General features: G+C 42.4%; 1 long non-coding RNA gene across 4 annotated transcripts; it reads left to right on the top strand.

Annotated features, from left to right (window-relative positions):
* The first annotated feature begins 505 nt into the window (after positions 1-505).
* LOC141572238 (uncharacterized) lies at positions 506-25,138 on the top strand. Of its 4 annotated transcripts, none has more exons than XR_016018761.1 (4): positions 506-764; positions 13,990-15,057; positions 20,784-21,580; positions 21,710-25,138. It is a non-coding gene; the product is annotated as an uncharacterized LOC141572238 (long non-coding RNA). The 4 variants fall into 4 exon arrangements; XR_016018760.1 differs by lacking the exon at positions 506-764 and adding an exon at positions 13,551-13,853; XR_016018762.1 differs by lacking the exon at positions 506-764 and having other exon boundaries at positions 13,551-15,057; positions 20,784-20,951; positions 21,381-21,580.
* The last annotated feature ends 837 nt before the right edge of the window (positions 25,139-25,975 follow it).

Below are 25,975 nucleotides of genomic sequence, written 5' to 3'. Positions count from 1 at the left end.
GGGCAGGAGAATTGGTGTGCTGGTGGTGGGGGGTGGGGTGGGGAGGGGGAAACAACAAAAGTGGACGTTCTGATTTCTGGGGTGAATGCTGGTGCCTTCACTGAGATAGGAAATCTGGGAGAGGAAACAGGGTTGGTGCATGCTTAGGTGTTTGGGAAGCAGGATTGGAAATGATCGGTTCAATTTTCCTCTTGTCGGGTTTAAGGCACTTGTCGAAGCTTTTCATCTTTCAAGGCCTAGGCAACACATTATAGGCTTTTCCAGTTGTGTGGATACCACGGATCAGATTGCTCAATATTCATTCCATTCTTCTAGATGCTTTCTGATAATGCAAAGGCTGGAGAGGAAAAGAATCCTCTCTTTGCTGGACCCCAATGCAGCTAGGGTTCTGCATGATATTTAGGCTCTGCCAATCAGATGTATCCTCACGAGGTTCAATAGGGGGAAGTGAAACATGGTGAGGAGGAAGCCAGGCTTCTGTTGCTTCTAGTTCTGCTGACAAGAACGGTCATGCAGGCATTTGCATTTTGAGTCTTTGTTTTTTGTGTGTGGAGACATTTGAACAGAGGTCACAAACTGCCCTCCTCTTACTTTACAAAAGAAAGTGGCACCTGTCATCCCTTCTCCCCCAAATCTTAACATAAGGCTGTTGGTGAAAAATCCTCCTGGTCTCCAAACAAAGGAAGAATTTGCAATATTGCTGTTTATGAAGCCTCCTTTAACCAAGGGACCATTGATTTGTTACTGGGCTCTTCTCCTGCCTGGTATGTATTTCCATCAAGAGAAAAGTGGGGCTTCAAAGTATTAGATTTTGGTACACACTGGGACGTTATAGCTTCAGATCTATTATGGTGTGATGGAGGGGTGATAATTTTCATTTAACCACCTCTCTCAGACATCCCCCTTCTTCTGACAGTAAAGCCCCTTAGAATACAGCCGAATACCAGTGAGTAGTAATGAAAGCAGACTTGCCTCATTTCCTCTCTCACCAATAAACTCAGGGCAAAACTCTACTCTGTCCCTCTGTCTGTCTCTCTGTCCTATAGAATCAGCACACTCAACATCCCAAAAACATGCTGGGAAATACTAATCGCCTAGGAGATGTGCCCTCTGCAATTTTCTCCATTGTCAGGAAGGGAAAAGAGCTTGTTGAGAACTCTCATTCCTCTGGTCCTGACCCATGTCTCATTTGTATATGTTGTATTTCAAGGAAAAGGAGATGGTAAACTTCATGTTTATCTCCCCAAAATACCAATATTATTTGTTAAAGTAAAAGTAACACATGAGAGGTAAGAAGTGTTGTATATTTTTCTGTACACTTATTTAGACTCTTTTGTATTTGCTTATTTTACAATAAGATTATTGGATAACAAATTTAACACTTAGAGACCTGTCACCGGAAATGAAAAGAAGTAAAATCTTCAATTTATATACTTAGTTTTGTTGCAGAAAAAATATTGACTAATCAGTAAAAAATTATAGATTTAAACAATACATTAGTCTAAAATACAATATAAAATGGAATGGAAGTAAAAATTATAAAATGGAAGAAGTGAAAATCACAATGTTAAATGTTAGACAACGAAAAAGATTTGCATATGTATTTTTAAAAGGATAATGGTGAGAATTAAGGTTTATCATAGTTATGTCCCACTGGGTACATTAAAAATATGTCAGCTTAGATTTTTAAATTAGTATTCACAGTGTATCATACACTACATTATTTGCAGCCATTTAACTAATGATGAAATATTTTAGGTGCCAGCTTAAAAATATGCAAATAGGTACATAGTTTTTCCAAAGTTTTTTGGACGGTATGAGAGAAAAATACAAATGCAAAGACCACTTATCTAGGGACAGGTCTACGGACCTTCTTGATAACTTCCACCTTCTCCTTCTAGTCCAGCTGCCCCACCCCGACCACCGGGAGGGGGGAGGGCTGAGCCTGGGTGGGAGCAGAGAATGCAAATTAACTTGAAACTTGGCTGGAGGGCAATGCCCCTGGAAGCCTCAGCCTGCTGCTGAGGACCAGTTTTCAGATACATTCCCAACTAAAACACAAGGAGAGATGTCAGGTCCTTGGCTGTTTGCATTACTCATGCCTACAGTCCCTTCTGTCAGGCTAATCCAGACTTGACAAAAATTAAAAGTGTGGGCATGTCTTGCTGGGATGCGTCACACACATGTCACTCCACCATTTACACATGGCTGACTTTACAACCATTTACAACTTTCAGTTACAAGCAGGAACACGCTAGTTTGTTTATTAATTGCTATTTGGATAAATGTTAAGGGTTTATGACCAGTTGCCTATAATGGAAGAAATGAAAAATGGGTCATTGACATGCTTTTCTCCACCTTCCTTCTTGCCTTGGTCCCCGTCTTGAAGAGTCTCTACTTTACCAGCACACTTCAGGCCACATCTGGCTCTTGTGAATTAAAACGTTTTAAAACCCAGGAGCTTTCACTCACTAAGAGATTTGGAGTGGTCTCCGGGAGACTTCTTGCCTCAAATTGTCTGTCTGTCCATGATTTAGAAACCCCACTGAGATCCTGCCATCTTGAAGTCTTTGTTAGGGAGCCAAAGCCCTTCAGGCAGCTTCTCCAGATGTCAGCGCCTTGGCAACGCCCTGGTTTGAACATGATTTTAATAGCGACTAATTCCCTCGGCTGTGGCATTGCCGCAAAGGGCTCATCGTTTTACAGGCAAGTTTCAACAGTCGTGTAACCAGATGAGAATATTTTCCCAAACAATAGCATTGTGGCAGAAAACAGCTAAGGCGTGTCATGGGGGACAGCTGTGAGGCAGGTAGCAAATGGAAGGTGGGATGAATAACCTACTTGCTGGGGTGGTTACTTGTTTACAGCTTTAATAGTTTCTGAAGGGAAGGGGGCTGTGGGCAACTATGGGCAGATTATTTTTGGTACATTTGTAATGTCCAAGTGGGAGTTTGCACTCAGGGATAATGGCTGCCCGTAGAGTTGGTGTAGATTGTTTAGAGGAGTTATTCCTCAGATCTAAGCCAAGCTTGGAGGGAGGGAAAAGCCACCACCCAGAAGCACTGCTGGGCACACATAAGTCTGAAGCAGCAAATTCATCCTTTGTATTTGATGCGCCATCATGCGATCCTCCTGTCCCCTACACCCACCTGATATGGGTCATCAGAAATCCTGCTGCCCCCTTGGGTAAGCTGGTGGTCCTTTTCTTTAGGATTCTGCTCCATGTGCTCCAGAGGTGGCTGGTGGGTGGGTGGGTATCAAGAAACTGTGCCTGAGGCTGGGATGTTCCGTCTTTGCGAGGTCAACCTCTGAAATCCATGGCATTACTCAAACATCTGTCATTTGCCTCCTAGCCTATTATAAACTAACTCACCAATTCATTTAAACCTACATGGACTCTTGCTGGAGGTTCAGCTTAGGCTGCTTCCAGCAATGTAAAAGCACAGAGGACATGTATGTTGTGGTACTCGCAAAAAGGCCACCTTTTCTTGCATTCATTGCCAATGAGCGTTATCACTCCTTGAAAATCTGCTTTATGGCAGGTTCTTTAAGAAGATCAGTGTGAATTCTTATCTTTGGGCTACCAAGCAAATAGTCTTTTCCCCTTTTCTCCAGATGAAGAAGCTGAGACTCAGTGAGATGACTGAATTTTTCCCGAGTGAGTGGCACCTATGGAGCAGACCCATCTGCCTCAGTACGGAATCTGGGTTGTTTCCACTTCCTTTGCTGCCATAACTCTGTTTTCCCTGAACTTGGGTAAAAAGTCCACAGTCTGACCATATGCCTTGTGATTTTGTAGACTTTGGCCCTTCTGAGTTTTCCCAGCAATAGAGTCCTGTTTGTCTTAGATTCCTTGGGAAGATAGTGGCTCCAGACTGCCACTTCTCTCAGCTGCCCTTCTCTGGAATTTCTTGAGCTTTGCCAAGTTTTCCTTGCATTTCAATGGCCAGGCCAGTGCTCCAGAGGCCAATGTCCTTCTGTTCGTATGATGTAAAGATAAGGAGCGATTTCCGCCTTGGTTTTTAATTCCCAACATTGACCATATTCTAAAATTTTTGAGTTGGAAAGAAGCTTAGGAATCAGCTATTCCAGTGGTACTCAATCTTAGGTGTACATGAGAACCACCTGGAAGGCTTGTGTATTAGGTGTCTATTGCTATATAACACATTCCCCAAAAATGTAGCAGATTAAAATAACAAAAATGTATTCTCTCACACAATTTCTGAGGGTCAGGAATCCAGGAGTGGTTGAGCAGAGTGATTCTGGCTCAAGGTCTCTGATGAGACTGCAATCAAGCTGTTTGTTGGGACGGCAGTCATCTGAAGGTTTAACTGGGGCTGGATGATCTGCTTTCAAAAAGGCTCACTCACATGGCTAGAGGTGAGGTCATTTTTCTTCACCATGTGTACCTCTCCATGAAACTTCCGGAATGTTCTAAAAACCTGGCAGCCAATTTTCCCAAAGTCAATGATCCAAGAAAGATCAAGAGAATAACCAAGGCAGAAGCCACAGTGCATTTTGTAATACAATCTTGGAAGAGACATGCCATAACTTCTGATGCATTTTAATTGTCAGACAGAGCAGCTCTAGTTCAAGGTGGGACAGGTCGACACAAGGATGTGAATTCCAGGAAGTGGGGAAAACTGGGGACTTTCTTGGACTTTGGACAACACAGCTTGTTGAAACACAGATTTCTGGGCCCCAACCCTAGAGTTTCTAATTCAGTAGGTTTGCAATGGGATCCAAGACTTTTCTAACAATTTCCCAGGTATTGCTGGTGCAACTCATCTAGGACACACGCTTTGAGAACCACTGATCTATCCCTTATTCTGATTTTGTAAATGATGTAACTGAGTCTCACAAAAATAGAGAAAAAAGAGAAGCTGAGAAGTATACCGACAATTAATTATCAAACACCTATGAGTTAGGCACTAGTCAGGAGCCTTTATATACATTTTCTTGTTTCATACAACAAATCCTGTGCATTACTCACCATTTCATGAGTGAGGAAACTGAAACTAAGTGAGATTAAGCAACTTGCCCAAATTCACATTCATAGTTACTGACAGGAGACAGGACTGGAACCCAGGTCTCCTGATTCTCAACTCAAAGTCAAAATGCTTTGTATAATCGAAAAGCCCCAAATTTGCTATTCTATCGTAGGTGGAGTTGTTTTCCCTCAAAATGCATTAGCTGTGTTATTATGACTCTATCATACAGGTTAGGAATCACCCTGTAAATTGTACCCATTAAATTCTGCAGCTCATAGACCAAAAATTAACCTTAGTTTCATTGGAAGACTTAGAGAGTCAACATTTGTGGTGCTTTCCATTAGGTTGGTGCAAAAGTAATTGTGATTTAAAAGGTTAAAAATAATCAAGAAAACCACAATTACTTTTGCACCAACCTACTAAGTCTTGTAGAACATGTCTAAGAAACACTGGTCCCAGCAGGGATCCCCAGAGGACTCAACAATTACACCCGTAACCCACAGGACATAACCTCAATCTGTTCGAGTGATGAACTTGCTTGCTGGTCACAGTTCCACCATAATCTTGGGCACATCTCTCAAAAACCCTGTGCCTTTAGTTTATCATTTGTAGACTGGAAAGAGTAAGAATTGCTTCCTTGCCCACCTCATAGGGATATTGTGAGGGTCCAATGAAATAATACACGCAAAGTCTTTGCAAATTGCCAAGTGCCTTGTACATAAATCCTATTGCTGCTAATGCATTTGTCAATCCAGTGTCTGCTTATTTCTGCTCTTTGGTTCTTATCTGCTGTTCTTAAGAATAGGATGCTGGACTTGACGAAAAACCCTTTAGACATTGAGATGACTGTTTGTTTTTTCTTATATAATGTATATTTCTCCAGGCAGAATCAGCTGTAGGGTAAGAATTTTTTAAAAATGAAAAAGAGGGAGAAAACAAACTCTTACTATATGCAGGACCCTGTGCTGGGTACTTCACTTATTTACTCCTTGTAACAAGTCTATAAAGGTGATATCAATATCTCTGTTTTAGATGTAGGAACTGAGGGAAAGAGATATAAGGTCTTTGCTGTAAGTAGGAGAGCCAGGAGTTTACTCTCTTACATTAATCGTACAGGGCCTGGCTCACAGGCGATGCTTAATGAATGAAAACTTTTAAATATTGCTCTCATGCATGTATCGGTGACGAGTGGAACCACCCTCTCACCCTATTGGATGGTCTTGCTGGAATCAGATATTTCGGAAGTAGCCACATGAGAACTTACTAATCCTTTTTTCCCAGCATGGAGCATGGTAGAAAGGCTTTCTCTGGTAGAAGGTGAGATTTCTATTAAGCCTCTTATTGCTGACTTTTCCCTCTATTATGGACAATCCTGGGAGCCAAATTCCCCAATACTGACCACTTGGTAACATTTTAGAACATCCAGAAAGTGCAATGGTCACTAGGCGGCAGCATGGGTTAACTAAGAACCAATGTGCTTTGGGGGCAGGATTAGTAGATGTGCAGATTAGAAAAATTCCATCAACATAGTACCTCTTGATTTCCACAAAATATTTTGAGCCAGATGGAGGAAAGGGAACTGGACCCCGGGAGCTTCAAACAGCTGTTTGAAAATTTTATACTCAAGAAAATATTAATTCAGTGACATGTTATAAGGTTCCATCCTTGATCCTATTCTATGCAACACTTTTATTTGTGCTTTTGTCAAAGGTTAATGACCTGCTTATCAAAGTTAGAGATGACATAAAGCTGGGAGGGATGGAGAGCATGTTGTATAATAGAATAAAGGTTTAAAATAAACATTAGGCAAACTAAGTTACAACTTAACAAATATTAACATTAAATCCACTGCATGGATTCAGTAAAAGCAATTATCATAAAAACAGAAAGGAGAACTGGTTTGTCTGTAGTAATGACTTGGTTATTTTAATTAATCATAATTACAGTCAGTGTTTTGCTTAAGTTCATTTTAGTTAAGAAGGTAGGTAGCTAAAGGGCTCGAGATAATATACCTTATCATATGGTCCCCATAAGTAGTTGGGCTGGGCTGTTGGATGAGCAGGAGAAACGAAGTTGTGAATTTTCAACACAGCTGTATGGTTTCTAGAGGGATATTGACATATCATAATACACAGAAGACGGAAAGTAAAAGTATTAGAGAAATGGACACTGAAAACTTTTGTAGGACTTGGAACTATTCAGTCTGAAGAAGAAAAGAGTTAAAGTAAGGCAGTTATGCTCAAATGGCTGCTGGAAGGGTTAGAGTCAATTGTGGGTCACGTACACCCAGTGCGTAGGTCGTTATGGTCTGCATTATGACCTTCATTCCTGGATCTACTTTATTTCTCAACCTTTTCTTTTTTGTTTTGTATCCTCTTTTTAATTAAAAACTTTTACTGAGGGCCGGCCCGGTGGCTCAGGTGGTTAGAGCTCCATGCTCCTAACTCCGAAGGCTGCCGGTTTGATTCCCACATGGCCCAGTGGGCTCTCAACCACAAGGTTGCCAGTTCAATTCCTTGAGTCCTGCAAGGGATGGTGGGCAGCGCCCCCTGGAACTAAGATTGAACACGGCACCTTGAGCTGAGCTGCCTCCTGGATGGCTCAGTTGGTTGGAGCGCGTCCTCTCAACCACAAGGTTGCCGGTTCGACTCCCGCAAGGGATGGTGGGCTGCGCCCCCTGCAACTATAAAAGGCAACTGGACCTGGAGCTGAGCTGCACCCTCCAAAACTAAGACTGAAAGGACAACAACTTGAAGCTGAACAGCACCCTCCACAACTAATATTGAAAGGACAACAACTTGACTTGGGAAAAAAAAAAAAGTCCTGGAAGTACACACTGTTCCCCAATACAGTCCTGTTCCCCTTCCCCAATAAAATCTTTAAAAAAACAAAACAAAACTGTTACTGAGATGTAACATACCGACAGTAGAGTGCACACTTGTGATGTGTACAGCGTAATGGATTTTTACATATGTATCTACCTGTGTAATCCAGAGCAAGTTTTAGAACAGGTTCTTTTGTACCCCAGAAGTAACCACTATCCTGACCTCTATGACTATAGATTACTTTTATCTGTGATGGAATGACATACTTGTAGGATATATTCTTTTTGTAGAGGCTTTTGTGACCCACATTATTCTGAGAGCTTCAACCATATTATGGGGGAAAGTGGTAGTTCATGATTTTTCATTGCTGCATAGTATTCTGTTGTAGAAATATACTACAATTTATTTATTCAGCCCACTTTGAATGACATTTGGGTTGCTTATAATTGTGGTCTATTTTTATGTGCCCTCTTTTAAGCTATGTTAACTTGTCTTCTTATAAATATTTATAATTTACTTAAAGTAATTTTTTTATATAAATACCTAATGTGCTGAAGAATTAGATCTACTCTGTGTTGCTCCACAGACAGAAACCAGCACTTAGTGTGTTTCTTAGCACATAATAGGTGCTCAACAAAGGTCTGATGGGTTTGATGGATTATTGGTTAATGGCTTAGAACCAATGATTAGAAGTTACATAGGTATACATTTTAGTCCGATTGATAAAGGTTAGCTAGCATGTCCCTAGGTAGATAGGGAGGTAGGTCCCTGGTGGAATAAACAAAGACAGTCATATCCTAAAACTGCAGGTTTTGAAATCACTCCTTCGCTCCAGGATGTAATGTAACAAGGCCTTGAGGTTAATCATAAAATTCATTTTGGCCTGACAAACTGAGCAGATCTGATAGATAAGAGTAGGTTACTTTGAGACAGGTTAGTTAGTATGATTGCTAGGTAGATAGGTAGGTCCCTGGTAAAATAAAGAAAAGACAGCCATATCCTAAAACTTCAGGTTTTGAAATCACTCCTTTGCTCCTGGACATAATGTAACAAGGCCTTGAGGTTAATCATAAAATTCCTTTTGGCCTGACAAACGAGCTGATCTGATAAAGAGTGGGTTACTTTGCTAATTCCTTTAGGATGGGCACGCAGAACAACCCTGGTAGACGAATTTCATTAGAAGGCACCAGTTCCCTTCTTCAAACAAGTTCCCTTCTTCAAACAGCTCCCCTTCCCCAAGCCGGCAAGGGAAGGTATAAAAGTAAGAGCTTTTGCCTCAGTCATGGGGCACCCCCCATTCGGGAACCCCTCCCTCTCGGGAGCTGCAACCTCTTCTCCTGCCTCTAATAAACTATCCTCTTTTTAAAACTTTTTGCCTCTCCCTGGTCCGTGTTTCCATTCTTCGGCTTCACGAGACACGATCCCGGCCCACACTCAGAAACTGCTGACAGATCCAACATCACCTACATCACCTATAAAGAAGAATTTTCTTAACATCAGCCCCCTTGAAACTGGAAAGTGATGAACAATAAAGCAGCAAGTTCCCCTTCTCTTAGAGGGGTGAAAGTAGACGATATGACCCTCCAACAGGGAATTCAGAGTAGTGGACACTGTGGGGGCTCTATCCAGATCTCCCTGGACCCCCTTTGCCATTTCTTGTGCCTCGTTCTCAGCTCCTGTGTTCTTTTATTTCTAATGGCCAAGGATGCCATTGCTGGGAGTGCAGCTCTCTTGCACTTGGATAAACTCTGAGGTGTAGTTTATCTTCAGAGCTCCCCTGTGGCATCAGGCTGAGGCTTGGTCTCCAGTCTCACTCTGGGCTGTCTTCTTTCTCTTCCCTTCCCTGCTCCTCCCATTCTCTTATTGGTTTCTTTCAGCAGTGCTTCCTTAATATATCACTTGGACATGAATCCTTGTCTCAGGATCTGTTTGTAAAGGACCTGACCTAAGATATTTAATGAAGAATGACTTGATCCGATCAATTCTGACAGAGGATAAGTCAGTCCAAATAGTATGGAAATAGGTCAACTTGTCAAGTCCACTGTAGCTGTCTTTTAAAAACCTAGATGATGTCGTCTTGACTGTCTAAAGTCAGGGATCCCTGTTAAAATCTGGAAAAGCTGAGTCATTAGGCAACGCTGGGAAATCAGAAGTGGACCAGCTTGTGGAGAAGGAAAAGAAACTGGAGCAAGATGGGCTAAGAAAATGGTAATGTAGGAACTGACCTCAATGAGGAGCTAATCAATGAGGAGGTAGTCAACAGTACAAATCGCAAGATCCAAATTGGGTGACTAACTCAGACTCCAGCATCTATCTGCAAGGGAAATACGCAGGCTCCATTGGAAATAGCATCAAGGTTCCCTGAGTTTAGACCAGGATCCCAGCTAGTGGCTGGTGGCCAGGATCCAAGGCAAAAGTCTTATCCATGCAGGTTATACATAAAAGTCCGGACCAGGCGAATCTTGTGCCCCACGCAGAACTTGTTAGCAAAACAAAATTCAAACGTCTTATGTTAATGGAGCAGAGATTTCTAATAGGCTCTGTGCTCTGGTTAGGGTTGGAGACAGGGAGAAGGAAACAGGGAAATATCTGTGGGGACTAATGTGTCCTTGGTGCACTACTGGGTACTTTCCATGACCTTGAATCTTCACAACGCCTCTCTGAATAAAGTGTCATTAACCTCATTTTTCAAATGTGGAGAATAAAGCTCCAAGAGGTGAAGTTAAGTGCCCTGTCACTGGTTAGGGCGGAATTCACACACATCAAACAATGGCTAATTGAACAATGCCCTCTGCTGGCCTGTACCAGGGGAGTGGTCCAAATGATGATTGCCACAGGGTGTAAACAGAACTGGCAGAGGTGCCAAACCAGCTTTGTAATAAATGAACAAAATACCTGTCATCCTCAGGGTTGCCCCTTAATGCCAGGTATTGGGAAATAGAGCATTACTTGTCTCAAAGCACTTTTCTAGATCTATAAAAAGTTCCAGAAACTTTCCTTAATTATTCATATAAACTCCTCAATTGGCTTGGGGCGAAGGAGGAGGAAGCAAATTGTGTTAGTCCTTCTATCTGTTACCTTATTTAACCCTCTCAATACCAGTGAAGAAGGTATTAATCTTTTTACTTAAGAGATGGGACTACTGTGGTGGCCAGTTAGCTCAGTTGGTTAGAGCGTGGTGCTAATAACACCAAGGTTGCTGGTTCGATCCCCACATGGACCACTGTGAGCTGCGCCCTCCTTTTAAGAGAGAGAGAGAGAGAGAGAGAGAGAGAGAGAGAGAGAGAGAGAGGACTACTGAGGTCAAAGAACTTGAACTTTCCTAAAATCACACAACCTATAAATGTTTTCTCTGATTCTGAGTCTATGTGAGTTATTCTTTACCTGTGCCTTGCTCTCTGCAGCATTCTTGAAATTATCATGAAATGTATCTTTATGTTGCTGGTTGCTTGGCCTCTATAACTGCTTGTCTGCTAATTGAGGGATTTGTTCCTTGTTCAGGACTTGTGATGACTGTCCTTGCTGTATGTTGCCTAGTCAGGCCACAGCACAGTAGCTCCTTGGGTCCTTGGTCAGTGTAGACAACCAAACATGAAAACTTGGGCTGCAGAGTCTGCTTTCAAATTGAGGATATCCACATAGGTGGTGTATATGTATGAAATACAGATATTTTCAAAGTCTCCTATTATGAGTGTGTGTTACTCTGTGCGTCCAGCACTTCTTCCTTCTTCTAGAAATAGCCCTCCTTCATTTGGAGAACTTTGCCCCCCTCACTCTGGCATGGTCCCCATGGACTGTAGAAGTTGATCCAGGGAATGGACACGTGATCCAAACCAGACCAATCAGAATAGTTCCTTGGGATTTTTTTGAACTGGAGCTGAGAAGAATTTTTCTCAGATGGTAATGCAGGGAAAATAAGAGCCTGGAACTTTGGGGAGCATAGATCCATCTTTGGAGAGAAAATCAGTTTGAGAGGATGAGGTTGCCATGTAGAGAGAAGCAGAGATCCGAAAGAATGAGAGAGAGAGAGCACGTGAGTGATGGAGCGCTGATGGAATCCATCATCCAGTTCTCTAACTTCAGCTCACATGTCACCCCATGGTTATGTGACCCCCAAAATGTCCCCTTGTTCCCAAAGCTAGTCTGAGTCATGTTTCTGTCACTTGCAACCAAGTCTGGTATAATATATTCCATCTTTTTTTTCTATTGCTCATTCTTAGCTTAAAGCTAAGACAGCATATGACTCTGAAATAAGCAATTTTGATTTCAGTTAGGCCTATGGGATTGCTGCAAAGCTAATAGCTTCATCCTTAAGTTTGAAAGTATCCTCGTTTGCTCAAAACAGCCCTGGTTTGTCCTTGTTGCCTTAATTGTTACTCTAGTGCCTCCGTTCAGCTTATAAGGGCCTAACTTGGATGATAAACCATATAGTTACTTTATTTCAGGCTCATCTAAACATTCCCTTTTTGAAGCCTTTTCATACTGCCTCACCCTCAACTTTGAGCCATCATCCTATAAGTGGGAGTCCCTGAGAGACAGAGATAAAGCTCACCTCATCCCTCTGTGTAGCCCAGTGGAGTTTTGTACAGTACCTTGCATACTGTATGAACTCAGCCAGTGTTGGCTGCATTGAGTATTTATGCCTTAAAGTGACTGTTAAACAGACTCACCTAAAAGCAATCAATTTGATTGATGTGCATTAGTGATGACGTGGATTTCTAGTCCTTCAAGTTTGAAGGGAACCTAACATTTATGGGACTTATTGTTATTAGAGAAACTTCGGGTATGTGCTTTCATTTAATTCTCTAAGATAAGTCCTATCTCCATTTCTACAGATTAGGAAATTGATGGTCAAAGAGGGGAAGAGCGTCCCCTTGAACCCGAATGTCCACCGTACCATGGGAGCCTGCACTGTTTCAAGGGTTCACTCCTTCTAAGTGCCAGTCTGCACGGCAGGGGCTGGAAGCTAAATGCTCTACTTCCCACACGTTTTAATAGTTCGGGTTCTGGGTGTGATTTTAGGTCCCCTCCAATCTGATGCTGTGTTCTACTGGCTGGAGAACTGAGTTCATTCCATAGGGTGAGAAGTGGGCACAAAGCTTCCATTTTTCTGGTGCAGGTCATGGCAGAAGCATGAGAGTTCTGGAGACAGCAGACGTACTTTCCCCTCTTTAGTGGCTTCCTGATTGTGGTGGGGGCAGCAGGTCCCTTGAGACGCAGACATGCATTGTGGTTTTGGGTGTCATTCCTAGAAGCTCAGCCTGGAGTCTGTTTCTTCAGTTCTGCCATTGATTCTGTAAAGTTAGTACCCTTACAGCAGGTATAGGGGGAGTTCCCCTTTCTGCAAGCGAACCCTAACATTATGTGAGATTATGTCTGCACATACACAGGGGCATCACAGTTAAGATTCAGGGGAGCAAGATGGATTGATTTTCTTTTCTATAAATACAGAGGGTGCCAAAAAAATGTATACACATTTTCAGAAAGGAAAACTGTATTAAAATTGTAATACTCTGATGCTAAGCGAAATAAGTCAGACAGAAAAAGCAGAGAACCATATGATTTCACAGATATGTGGTATATAAAACAAAAACAACAAAAGAACAAGACAAACAAATGAGAAACAAAAACTCATAGACACAGACAATAGTTTAGTGGTTACCAGAGGGTGAGGGGGGTTTGGGGGTGGGAGATGAGGGTAAGTGGGATCAAATATATGGTGATGGAAGGAGAACTGACTCTGGGTGGTGAACACACAATGGGATTTATAGATGATGTCATACAGAATTGTACACCTGAAATCTATGTAATTTTACTAACAATTGTGACCCCAATAAATTTAAAAATATTTTTTTAATTGTAATACTCAATATAGACCGATAACAAGAGATGAATACAAGTCACATTTGACTCCTGGAATTACAAGAGGTGCTCAACATGGTTACCATCAGCGTCCAGACACTTTTGATTACGGCGAACTACTGCTTGAGCAACGTTGACCAAAGTGTCCACTTGTATACACGTTTTGGCACCCCTGGTATATATGCTTTAATTCTCTTCTTCCCTTTGGTAGTGGAGACAGAGTCTGAAGACCTTCATCCAGGCTTCTGGCCCCTCATGTAATAATATAGAGTTCAATACCTGCTCACTTTCTATTGCCATTTGCCTGGCAGGAGCATGGTCTCTGCCCAGTCTGATTCAGATGACGTCATATGGAAGAAGGAACCAGCATAATCATGATCTGACTGCTGTACTAATGTAACCATGAGAAAATCACCTGGAGCTTTCCTCAGATTTACATATATGTTAAGGTAGAACTTTTTTTTCCCCCTTTATATCAGAATCAAGTGAAGGTATGTGTCTTTTATTTATTTCCTTGAAATAATTTTCTTTAGCATAATCACAGTTTGGTTTCATTCTCACAACTGAGCATTTTTCTTTTCTTGTTTGGGGGGAGGTGACTCGGAGTCATAGAGAAATATTCATCGTTTGGTGTGGTTTTCTTGATTAAAGGAATTGTAAATGGCTATTTGAAAAACTCAAGAAAGGCTTATTCTTGTATTAATATCAGATAAAACTTGTGTCTACAATTCATCTCACAGAGCAATTGGCTATTCTTTAAAAGTTCAAAAACGGTAAAATAAGGAAAATGAGAATAATCATGTCATAAGTCTTAATTAGCACAACATCTCAGGGAATGGGCTGTCCAATCATTAGGGTAAGAAGAAGCATTTTTCTTACTAATTTCTATGTAGTATAATTTTGGCAGACTCCAGAAAGATCCATACATCCAAAGACATTCCACTGCCCTGGCTCACAAATTGCTTTGAATTTCTTTAGGAAGGTGTGATGGTTGATTTTGCTTGTCTTGACTGGGCCTTGGGGTTCCCAGACATTTGGTCAAACATTACTCTGGTGTTTCTGTGCGGTATTTTTGGATGAGAGTAACACTTGAATTGGTAAGTAGGTGGGCCTTATCCAAACAGTTAAAGACCTGAATAGAGCAAAAAGTCTGGCCTTCATCTAAGAAAAAGAATTCTCCTGCCTGACCTCCTTTAAGCTGAGACACTATTGTTTGTTTCGGTTTGTTTGTTTTTTTCCTGCCTTCAAACTGAAACATCTGTTCTTCCTGGGTTTTGAGCCTGCCAGCCTTCAGAATGGAACCACACCATTGGCTCTCCTGGTTCTCCAGCTTGACAAGTCACCTGCAGATCTTGGGACTTCTCAGCTTCCATCATCACGTGAGCCAATTCTTTATGATGTATATGTACTGTAATTATATATATAATATAAATATATTACATTCATATAATATATATAAAAATATTGTATATGTGTATGTACTCGTATGTGTGTATATATACATATGTGTGTGTGTTTGTGTGTGTGTGTGTGTGTGTGTGTGTGTGTGTGTGTATTTACCCTATTGGTTCTCTAGAAAACCCTGATTGACAGAGAAGGGATGAAAAATATATATACCCACACATGCCAGAGTGGAAGCAGGACTCATATCTGCACACTAAGCAATGAGTGACTGATCTCCCTGATTTCATGCCTTTTTCTCCATGCTTTAATGCACAAATGTGTTGGAGCAGACATTATTCTCAACAACACACTCTTCTTTTTCAAACAAAACTAAATAATAGTATGTGTTTTTGCTTGTTTTGTTTCTTAAGAAAAGATGGTTATCTTCATGTTATCTTGGTAATTACAAATTGCTTACACCTGGGAAATTAGTCGCCCAAGGGAGAGGAGGGACCCACTTGAAGGTGGTTATCACAGGGCATTTGCTGCCTGCCCTGCCCTTCCTCTACCATCTTCACATCTTAAGCCTCTCATATCCCTGGCTGCATAACTCCCATCCATCTCCCAGGGTGTGGTGTGACCTCATCAGGAATTTTTGTCTTGACCCCTACAATTCAGTCGGGTGCCTATATCAGACATTGAGGCTCCATCAGATCGCCTGTGATCCTTTTAATATTTCTGTATACCCCTCCCTGGCTTCCTGGCTTCCTTCCATTTTCCCTTTGGAAAGCTTTTGCTTCCTGCAGCCTACACCTGTGACTCTTCTCCAAGGGAGGTGCCCTGGGCCCCCTGGCAGGGGCATGTATAATGTCTGGGGATGGATGTGCCCACCCTTGCAGCAGTCCCTAGCCAATGACTGGCAGAGTGGGAGTCTGAAAGCCCAAGTTCTTCACTCCTTTTGGGACAAACTCTGAGGCCTGGTTTGTACTTCAGAGTTCCCGTTCGAGTGAGCCGGAAGCCACTCTCAGGGAGATTTATGCCTCTAATCTCACCCTTGTTGGTCCTCTTTCCCTTCCCTGTCTTGCTTCCCCCACTCTCTGGTTTTACCTAGGAGCACTACTTGAAAAATTGCTTATCACCAATCTATCAGGGGCCCTACCTAAGATGGTGCCCCTCCTATGTGCTCCCATGGCCCTCTGGGCATTATATAATAGTACTGATCAGGATGAGTTGTAATTAATTCTCTATCCTCTAGCCAGCCACCGCCACTGGACTGGGAGCATTCTGAAGGCGGGACTGTGTTTTGTCCATGGCTATATCTCAGGACTAACTCAGGACCTGCCAATGAACTCAATGAGAGTTTGCGAATGAATGAATGAACCTTGAACCCCAGCTATCTGAACCAATCCCAATAGAAGGTTGACCCCGGGAAAATATCTGGGTACCTCTAGGGAAGCACAGGTTCTGAACAGAAATTGAACTAAATACTTTCCTGCAAATGGAAAGAGAGTGTTAGGGGACGCTGGACACGGGGCCTGGGCCTAGAATAACTGCTTCTTCCACATGCCTTTCTGTGTGTCTTCACCAGCACAGTCTTTGCTTTGGGTTGTGGCTCGCATTTCCCAACAGGTCTTACTCTCAGAAATGTGCAGATCTGTTTTCATCATTTTTAATTCCTCTGCAGCCTCTGTATCCAGCCTAGCAGATTCCGTCACAGCATCGATATTCATCTCTTAGCTTCGAGCTCACTGTTGGCTACTGACCTGCCTCAGAATTCCATCCTGATCTTTGTATCCACCCCATCAGGTCTGCTGACTTGTCCCGAGTCTCCAAGTTGTCCCATAAGCTGTCTTTTCCAGATGGCAGGACCCAAAGTATTGGATTCTAATCACAGCACCCCCAGCCCACTCTGCTGCCCCCTCCCTGTGCCAATCCAGTGTGGAATGTGGTTGTGATCGAGAAGCCCGATCTGTCACCATGGCACCACCATCTCCAGCATGTCCAGGCAGGCCTGGGCAGGTCGCCAGGGTTTTGTTGACATGAAAGGTGGCCCATAGGTTTTCCAGAAGAAACTGTGATGATGTCTTGGTAATGACACTGGCCCAGATGGGAACCTGAGCAGGTTGGAACGCTTTACATGCTTAGTCATTTGGAGTTCGGGAAGATGGTTGGCCACGGACTGATTTTATCCTGAGGGAGGATACCAAGGTCTACTTGTCCAGTTTATTGGGGGTCAGGGTGAGGCATAGAAAGAATAAGTCATATAAAAGAATCAAAGAGCCTGAGAGAAAGAGGGCCCTACTGGAAGGGACGCCCACCACCTCAAGGAGGGGGCCCTCCAAGCAGGTGTAGGAGGGGAGAAGGCCATTGGAAAACGCTATTTGGTTGTAGAGAAAAGATGCCTAAATCTCGTGGACTGAAAAAAAGAAAGTACTTGAAAATGAACTTCGTGAACTCCTGTTCCTTTCCCCATGCTAATGTGGCAGGAGCCATCGTTTTGTCAAACATTCACAGGCAAGCTATGAGCACTTGGGAGTCAGGCGGTGCAGGAAATGATGGTAACCTTGGCTGAGCAATCAAACAGAGGGCAGAGGAGATGTTAATGATTTACAGGCAGGAGGCCTGGGGATTCCTTCCACCGACTCACTGGGATCACAGAACAGGAGCTACAGAAGGAACTGCAAAGATAAAAGGCTCCGTGCAAGGTGATCCCAGGAGGAAGGTCTGGGCAAACAAGTCTGGTTTCAAGTTTTCTCTCTCTTTATCGCTACCATCCTGCCCATTCCAAGTCCTCATCTCTCACACCCGCACACTTGTCAGAGACGCCAAACAAATAAATCTCCTTGCCTTTCTCCTTCCTCCTTTTCTTCAGCAAGGAGTGTCTTCCTTGCACCAGGCATTAGGGAAATAGCAGTAAGCAACGCAGAGCAGAATCTCTGCGCTGTGAAGCCGGTGCTCCAGAAGGAGAACATAGACACACGTATAGCATGTCATAGAGCTGTAAGCCACGGCGAGGAGGGGGAAAGGGAATACTGGTGAAAACAGGTCGGGGAGGGGTCGCATGTTAAAGACAGAGGTCAGGGAAGCTTTGCATTTGACGTTTTTCCTGAGCTCCTTCTCCATGCCAGACATCATGCTAGCCACTGCGTATTCACTGGACGTACATTCCAAATAAAAGGATGTGATTCCCGCCCTTGTAAAGCTTACAGTCTGGCTCCTTTTCTGCACGGCTTGAATCTCCCCTCAGTATGGCTACCCTGGTGATCTCCCTGCAATATGGGGACCATCACATCACCACCGTGCTCAAGGCCCTTTGATGACATTTCAATGCCTTGAGGATCAAATTCTGGCTCCTAAGCGGCTTGAAGCCCTTTGATCTCTGTCCCACCCACGTACCAGTCCAGTGTCCAGTCATGGCCTTCTTTCCCTCTAGCTAGGTAGACACCCAGTCTAATTTCCCTGGAATAGTCCTGCTTCATGCTGTCATCCTGCCATAGTCTGTCACTTTACTTTCAAAAGTGTCTCAGTTTGGACAACACATTATACAGTCACATTCTTTGTAATACACACTCAATGCTTCAGTTGTACAAACTAGCCACTGTTCTTCCCAAACACGTCCTATTCCCAGCTCTGTACTTTGCTCACACTCTCCCCTCAGTCTGGGTTACCCTTTCTTGCCTTACTTGTCTGATGAGACTCTCTTTATCTTTAAAAAGCAACTGAAATGTTACCGTCTCTCTGTTTCCTGGCCTCTCACCACCCTCCCCCCTCCAGTCGACAGCATTATTTGTTCCCTTCTCCTGCTCCTAGAGCAGCCATTCTTTCTCTAGTGCTGTGGGCTATACACCTTCATCTTGGTGTGTCTCCACCTCTGTCCTGGGGTTGGGGCCTGTATCCTGTTCAGCCCCGTGTCTGCAGGGCCTGGCACAGCATCCGATCCCCAGCAGTTTCTGAGTAAGTGTTGATTAGGTTGAATGCACTGAGGGTGAGCTCTAGCTGCAAATAGAATGGCTTAAAGTTTTAAACGCTTTCAAGGAAACTATTAGAACTTGAAGACGGGGTCCACCATGCATTTTCACCCCAATCTGTCACATAATTTCTTCAATGTAGAATCAAGTTGGTGCCCCAACAGTGGATCTCTTGTTGAGCTGCACCTAATGTTCCAACTCACCGGTGCTCACTCACCTGTATTCCATAATGGATCACTCTTCCAGCTCCCCTGCCTCCTGGGGGAGAGCTGTTGTGACATGTACTCTATGTCACACCAAGTCTTTGGTCAGGGGAGCAAAGAAGGATATTCTCAGTCCAAGGACTGGGATAGAAGGGAAGTGAGATGTGGGGTAAAGAGCGGGAGCAAGAAAAAAAGCATCCCTAATCCAAAGCTGACATGAGAACTTTCTAAAAAGGGAACCATCCAAAGGAAAGTTTTGGTATCAGCAGCAAATTTTCAAGCAGCTGTGTCATGCAGGGTGCCATGTGGGGTCTAAGCTCCCGCTCCCCACATAAGAACGCAGGACATGGTGAGGCCAAAAAGGAACACCCACAGAGCCACAGATAGGAGAATCATACCACTATAGTCTCGCTGGCGGCTGGGTTGGAGACACAGGAAGCAGGAGCCACACGATCTGCAATCTGCTGTCCACTTCTCTGCCAACCAACCAACCCCACTGGCTAGCTGCAATCTGCTGTGCTACCTGTAATCCGCACTCGCTAGCTCAGCCACCATCTTCTTGCTAGCCCCCATTTGCTGCTAGCGTAGCCACGGCAGTTATATTAGTGGCCAATGGCTCACTGGTTACAGCTGACGGCCAACTAGCCACAGCTGATGGCCATCCAATCACAGTTGACGGCCATTTACTACCTGAGCCAGCACCTTTCCTTGTGAGGCTGAGAGCCTGGAAACTGCACTCCTGGCTCTGTCCCCACAAGCTGGAAAGACCATGAGCAATTTTATGTTTATCAATCCTGAGAAAGGGAGAACTGTGGAGGAAATTTAACCAATGGCTTTAAAGTTAGGAAACCAATGGTTAGGAGAGGGGATGAGAGGCAATGGAATGAGTACAAAGTACGATGTTTAAATCCTGGCCTACCATTCACGCAGGTGTTGATTTGTTCATTTCTATGCAGTCAGATTCACACAACAAATACAGAGTGCCTCCTTTGGGCCAGGCACTGAGTAGGCGTTCAAAATACAATGGTAAGAAAAATAAAAGACCCAGTCCATGCCTGTCTAGTGAGGAAGTCAGAAGGTAATCAAATGCTCATGAGATAAAAATGCCTGTTTTAAATAGTGATAAGTGCTCTGAAAGAAGCACACACAGCCCTCTACGTGCGTATAACAGTGATGGGAGCAAGTCCAGTCTTGCCTGGGAGAAGAGACGGGTGAGTTGTGAACTGAAGACGGAATAGGAGGCGTGGATGGGGCCAGGAAGATGGGCCTGTGGTGGCTCCCCAGGTGGAGGTAATAGCATGTGGGAAGGTCTTGCGCCAGAGAGAAGCACGGCACACAGAGTTGGTTTAAAGCCCAGAGGGTGACAGGAAAGGAGGACAAGATGAAGCTGAAGAGAGAAGAGTGGACAGATCAGACAGGGCTGCACTGGTTACCTTAGCACAGGTGATCTAAGAGCACAGAACGACAAGGGAAGATTTGTAGCAGTAGGGATGGGAGTGGGGTATGTATGAGTCACCTGATCAGATATATGCTTTGAAAACTTCATTTTAGCTGCAGGGTGAAAAGATTTCGAACTGGAAAGATCCCTTGGAAAGCCACTGCGAGAATACAGACCAGAAATGGGTAGGAGCTTGGACTAAGGAGGGGACCATGCAGCTTCCCATACCCGGAGTCCTTAGTGTGTAATCCTATAAAGGAGATAATGAAACAAAGTTTAGGGTGAGTAAATAGGCAAAGTGGTCTCCCTTCCTCCTGACATTAGACAGGCAGCTGACGCTTGGCCAAGGCTTCTGGGCCTGTTCAGCTCTGCTTTCTGAGATGGTTTTTGTTTTATTCACAGAAGCAACCCTGTGTTTGTACAGGGAAATGGGGACAGGAAGCAGCCCAAGACACATTGTAGAGAAGTTCCTTTCCAAAATATTTTTGAGGTGTAAAAAAAAGAGGACAAACTATATAGATCCCAGCTCTCTGGCTCTCTCTCTCTCACACACACACACCCCAGTGTGAGGTTCCTTGGGTAAAAACTGACATTGGCCTCAACTCGTGCTAGGGAGGGCCAGTGCTCTAGCTAGGAAGACTATTGACTCTGGGGAGTGCTGTTATATCTGAGGCTTCCTTGGAAAAGAAAACCCTTCCTGTCTCTTGCAGCCAACCCAGTAATGAAAGTTGCATAGGGCTGTGATCGGGTAACGCAGATAAAGGCCTCTTGTGTTCATCCCGTGTGTGCAATATCAGGTAACGTGCCCTTCCAAGGAAAATAAAGAGTGGCCATCCTCCAACTCAGCAGAGAAGGAGAAAAAAGCCTCCCCCATTTCATGTGGACAGCTGGAACAAAGGCTTCAGCGCTGGTGAGTTTACAAAGTGCACAGCTCACAGAGACCCACACATTTGCATTAATCAGATGGGGTTACTGTAAGCACAGTCAGAGATGCTTCTGGCTGAAAGGAAAATGTAATTTCATTCTTTTTCCCTCTTAGAGAAACAACCAATGAAGGAAAGCTCATGTTGAAGCACTGACAGTGAATCACTCATTCCTGAAGACGAATCTGGGCAGGGACACTTTGCAAAGCTGACTGTAACTAAATTATTCCTGCCTTAAAAGCCTGCAATCAAGAGGGCCACACTTTCCTTTTCCAAATCATGATGGCATTAACCTCTGCAGCTGGACTGTCAATAAATAGCTTCCCTCAAAGTGTCCCTAGGTTATTTCAGCAAGTCCCCAAAGCAATGCCCCAGTCCAGTGTCTCAGGGCAAACACCTTGGGACAATCCCCTCTTCTTCCTCTCTGGGTTGGCTGCCCACTCATCCCACACTCCCCTACTGTTCCAGCCTTTTGGGAGAGTGCCAGCGACCCTACCAAGGGGACTTCTCTACCCAAAACTATTAGTCAGGAAATATTGGAGGGTTCTGAGCAGAGGAGCGCATGCTCCCCTTACCTTTAACAGGAGCCCATTGTTGCTGTCTTGAAAACAAACTGTAGGGGCGGAGAGTGGCAGCAGGTAGAGCTGTAGAGCTTACTGATATGCAGGTGAGAGATTGATGGCATTTGCACCTGGATAGTGGCAGTGGAGGTGGTGACATGTGGTCGTACTCTGGATATCTCTCTCTCTATATATAGATGACTATTTCTTTAATTATTATTGTATGGATATTTATGTTATTTACCATCCAGGAATATAAGAAACATTATATAATGCTTAAAGATGAGAGAAAAACTAATAAAACATTTTTTTCAATTATAGTTGACATTCAGTATTATTTTATATTAGTTTCAGGTGTACAGCATAATGGATAGATATTTATATAATTTATGGAATGATTTCCCCGATTAGTCTAGTACCCACCTGGCACTATACGTAGTTATTACAATATTATTGACTATATTCCCTAAGCTGTACTTTACATCCCCAAACTATTTTGTAACTACCACATTTACTTCTTAATCGCTTCACCTTTTTCACCCAGCCCCTCAATGCTCCTCCCATCTGGCAATCAGCAGTTTGTTTTCTGTATCTATGAGTCTGTTTCTGTTTTGTTTTCTGTTTGTTTGTTTTGTTCTCTAGAGTCCACATATAAATGAGATCATATGGTATTTGTCTTTCTTTGTCTGACTTAATTCACTATTATAATACCCTCTAGGTCCATCCATATTGTAGTAAATGGTAAATTTTCATTTTTTTTATAGCCAAGCAATATTGCACTGTATACATGTACCACGTCTCTTTATCCAGTCATCTATTAATGGACATTTGGGTTACTTCCATATCTTGGCTATTGTAAATAGTGCTGCAGTGAATGTAGAGGTGCATCTATCTTTTTGAATTAGTGTTTTGGATTTCTTTGGGTAAGGATAAATACCTAGAAGTGAAATTGCTGGATCATAAGGTAGTTCTGTTTTTAATTTTTTGAGGAACTTCCACAGTTTTTCCATAGTGTCTACACCAGTTTGCAATCCCACCAACGGTGCATGAGGGTTCCCTGTTCTCTACACCCTCACCAACACTTGTTTTTTGATTTACTGACGATAGCCATTTTGACAGGTGTGTGGTGGTATCTCATTGTGGTTTTAATTTGCATTTCTCTGATGATTAGTGATATTGAGTATCTTTTCATGTCTGTTGGCATTCTTGGATGTATTTTAAAGATGTAGTATTGCCTAATTGGAAAAGAAAAGAAAAAAAGAAGTTCAGAATAGCTCCAAGGTCCTTGGCTGAGAACTAACATGGACAGAGCTGCCATGAAATGACATCACATTCCTTGAGTAGGAAACTAGCTTCATCCATGCTGCTTGCCTAAATAAGCCCCAAAATTGTTACCTACTAGTTATTCAGCTCAATACTGGGAATGATGAAGGCTGTTTTTCCACCTTATTTATTGAAGATTATATTTACTTGTAGCAAACACAATAGAAGTCACTTGTTACGCCAACAAAGAAAATTTTAAACATATCATTTTTAAAGTAGCAATTGGGCAGGCAAATTTTTTTTATCATAATCTAAGAACTGTAAAAATAAATTATTAAAAGGTGAAGGAAAATCTTTTTTCCAGCTTTATTGACATAAAATTGACATATAACATTGGGTAAATTTAAGTTGTACAATGTGACCATTTGATACAAGTATATATTGTGAAGTATGTACCACAATAAGATTAGTTTACACATCATTTAGCTCATATAATTACCATTTTGTTGTTATGGTGGGAGTACTAAAGCGCTAATCTCATTGCAACCTTCAAGTATACAATAGAGTATTGTTAACTGTACATATAATGTTGTACATTATATCAGAATGTATTCATTTTATACCTAAAAGTTTATACTCTTTGACCAACGTCTCCCCATTTTCCTAGCCCTCAGCTCCTGACACTCACCATTCCTCCTTCTGTTTCTATGAGTAGCCAAGACATTGGAACAACCTAAGCATCCATCATCAATGGATGAATAGATAAAGAAAATGTGTGTGTGTGTGTGTGTGTGTGTGTGTGTGTGTGTGTGTATTTCACCCACAAAAAAAGGAAATTCTCCCATTTGCAATGACATAGATAGACCTTAAAGGCATTCTACTAAGTGAAATAAGCCAGACAGAGAAAAATACTATATATCTCATACTATATGGAAAATCTTTTATTGAAGAATTAAGAAGTATGCACCTACATAGTCTTTGGCTCAATGAGGACATTAAGAGGAAAATTTTTATTGCTAAAAAGCAATAAAAAGAGGAAACAAAACTAAATACCAGTGACCCGGCAAGGGCTGTCCTCGGAGGAAATTTATGGCCTATAATGTTCTTACAATTGGAGAAGAAAGAATAAAAAGTAAGGGAACTAAGGACTTGTCTTCAGGAACAGGTGAAGCAACAATAAACCAATATGAGTTAATTAAAATTTAATTTATTGATTTAATAAAATTAACATTTACATAAAAGCTTATAATAAACCTAAAAGCTGATTCCTTAAAATAGCTAAACGCTTAAGAAACCTAAGTAAGTAAAAAGAGAGAAAACAAAAAAGGGAGATTCAACTCTTCGCAATAAATTCAATAATTTAGAGGGAAAAGCTGACTTCCTGACACAGTACATATTACTAACACCGACCTAAGAGGAGGAAGAGAGAAACTGGAACAGACCAATTACCACTACTTTGAAAGGTGATTAAAGATGTACAATTCAAAATGGCCTCAGAACTATATGAAACTTAAAAGCTTCTGCACAGCAAAAGAAACCATCGACAAAATAAAGAGGCCACCAACTGAATGGGAGAAGATTTTTGCAAATAGTGCCTCCGATAAGGGGCTAATATCCAGAATATACAAGGAACTCATGCAACTCAACAACAAAAAAACAAACAACCCAATTGAAAAATGGGCAGAGGACTTGAAGAGACATTTCTCCAAAGAGGACATACAAATGGCAAATAGACATATGAAAAAATGCTCAACAGCACTAATCATCAGAGAAATGCAAATCAAAACCACAATGAGATATCACCTCACCCCAGTCAGAATGGCTATCATCAACAAGACAAATAGCAACAAGTGTTGGAGAGGCTGTGGAGAAAAAGGAACCCTCATACACTGTTGATGGGAATGCAGACTGGTGCAGCCGTTATGGAAGGCAGTGTGGAGGTTCCTCAAAAAATTACGAATAGAATTGCCATATGACCCAGCAATCCCTCTCCTGAGTATCTACCCAAAAAATCTGAAAACATTTATAGATAAAGACACATGTGCTCCAATGTTCATTGCAGCTTTGTTTACGGTGGCCAAGACATGGAAACAACCAAAATGTCCTTCGATAGATGAATGGATAAAGAAGTTGTGGTATATATACACAATGGAATACTATTCGGCGGTAAGAAAAGATAATATAGGAATATTTGTGACAACATGGATGGATCTTGAGAGTGTAATGCTGAGCGAAATAAGTCATACAGAAAAAGCAGAGAACCATGTGATTTCACTGATATGTGGTATATAAACCAAAAACAACAAAAGAACAAGACAAACAAATGAGAAACAGAAACTCATAGACACAGACAATAGTTTAGTGGTTACCAGAGGGTAAGCGGGATCAAATATATGGTGATGGAAGGAGAACTGACTCTGGGTGGTGAACACACAATAGGATTTATAGATGATGTAATATAGAATTGTACACCTGAATCTATGTAATTTTACTAACAATTGTCACCCCAATAAATTAAAAAAATAAATTTAAAAAAAAATGGCCCCAGAACCAGATGGG

This window comes from Rhinolophus sinicus, chromosome 14 (genome assembly GCF_057876585.1).
Source record: "Rhinolophus sinicus isolate RSI-liver-muscle chromosome 14, RSI-T2T, whole genome shotgun sequence".
Taxonomy (NCBI): Eukaryota; Metazoa; Chordata; class Mammalia; order Chiroptera; family Rhinolophidae; genus Rhinolophus; species Rhinolophus sinicus.
Note: the sequence above shows the minus strand (reverse complement) of the source record. Positions and strands in the feature narration are given on the sequence as shown.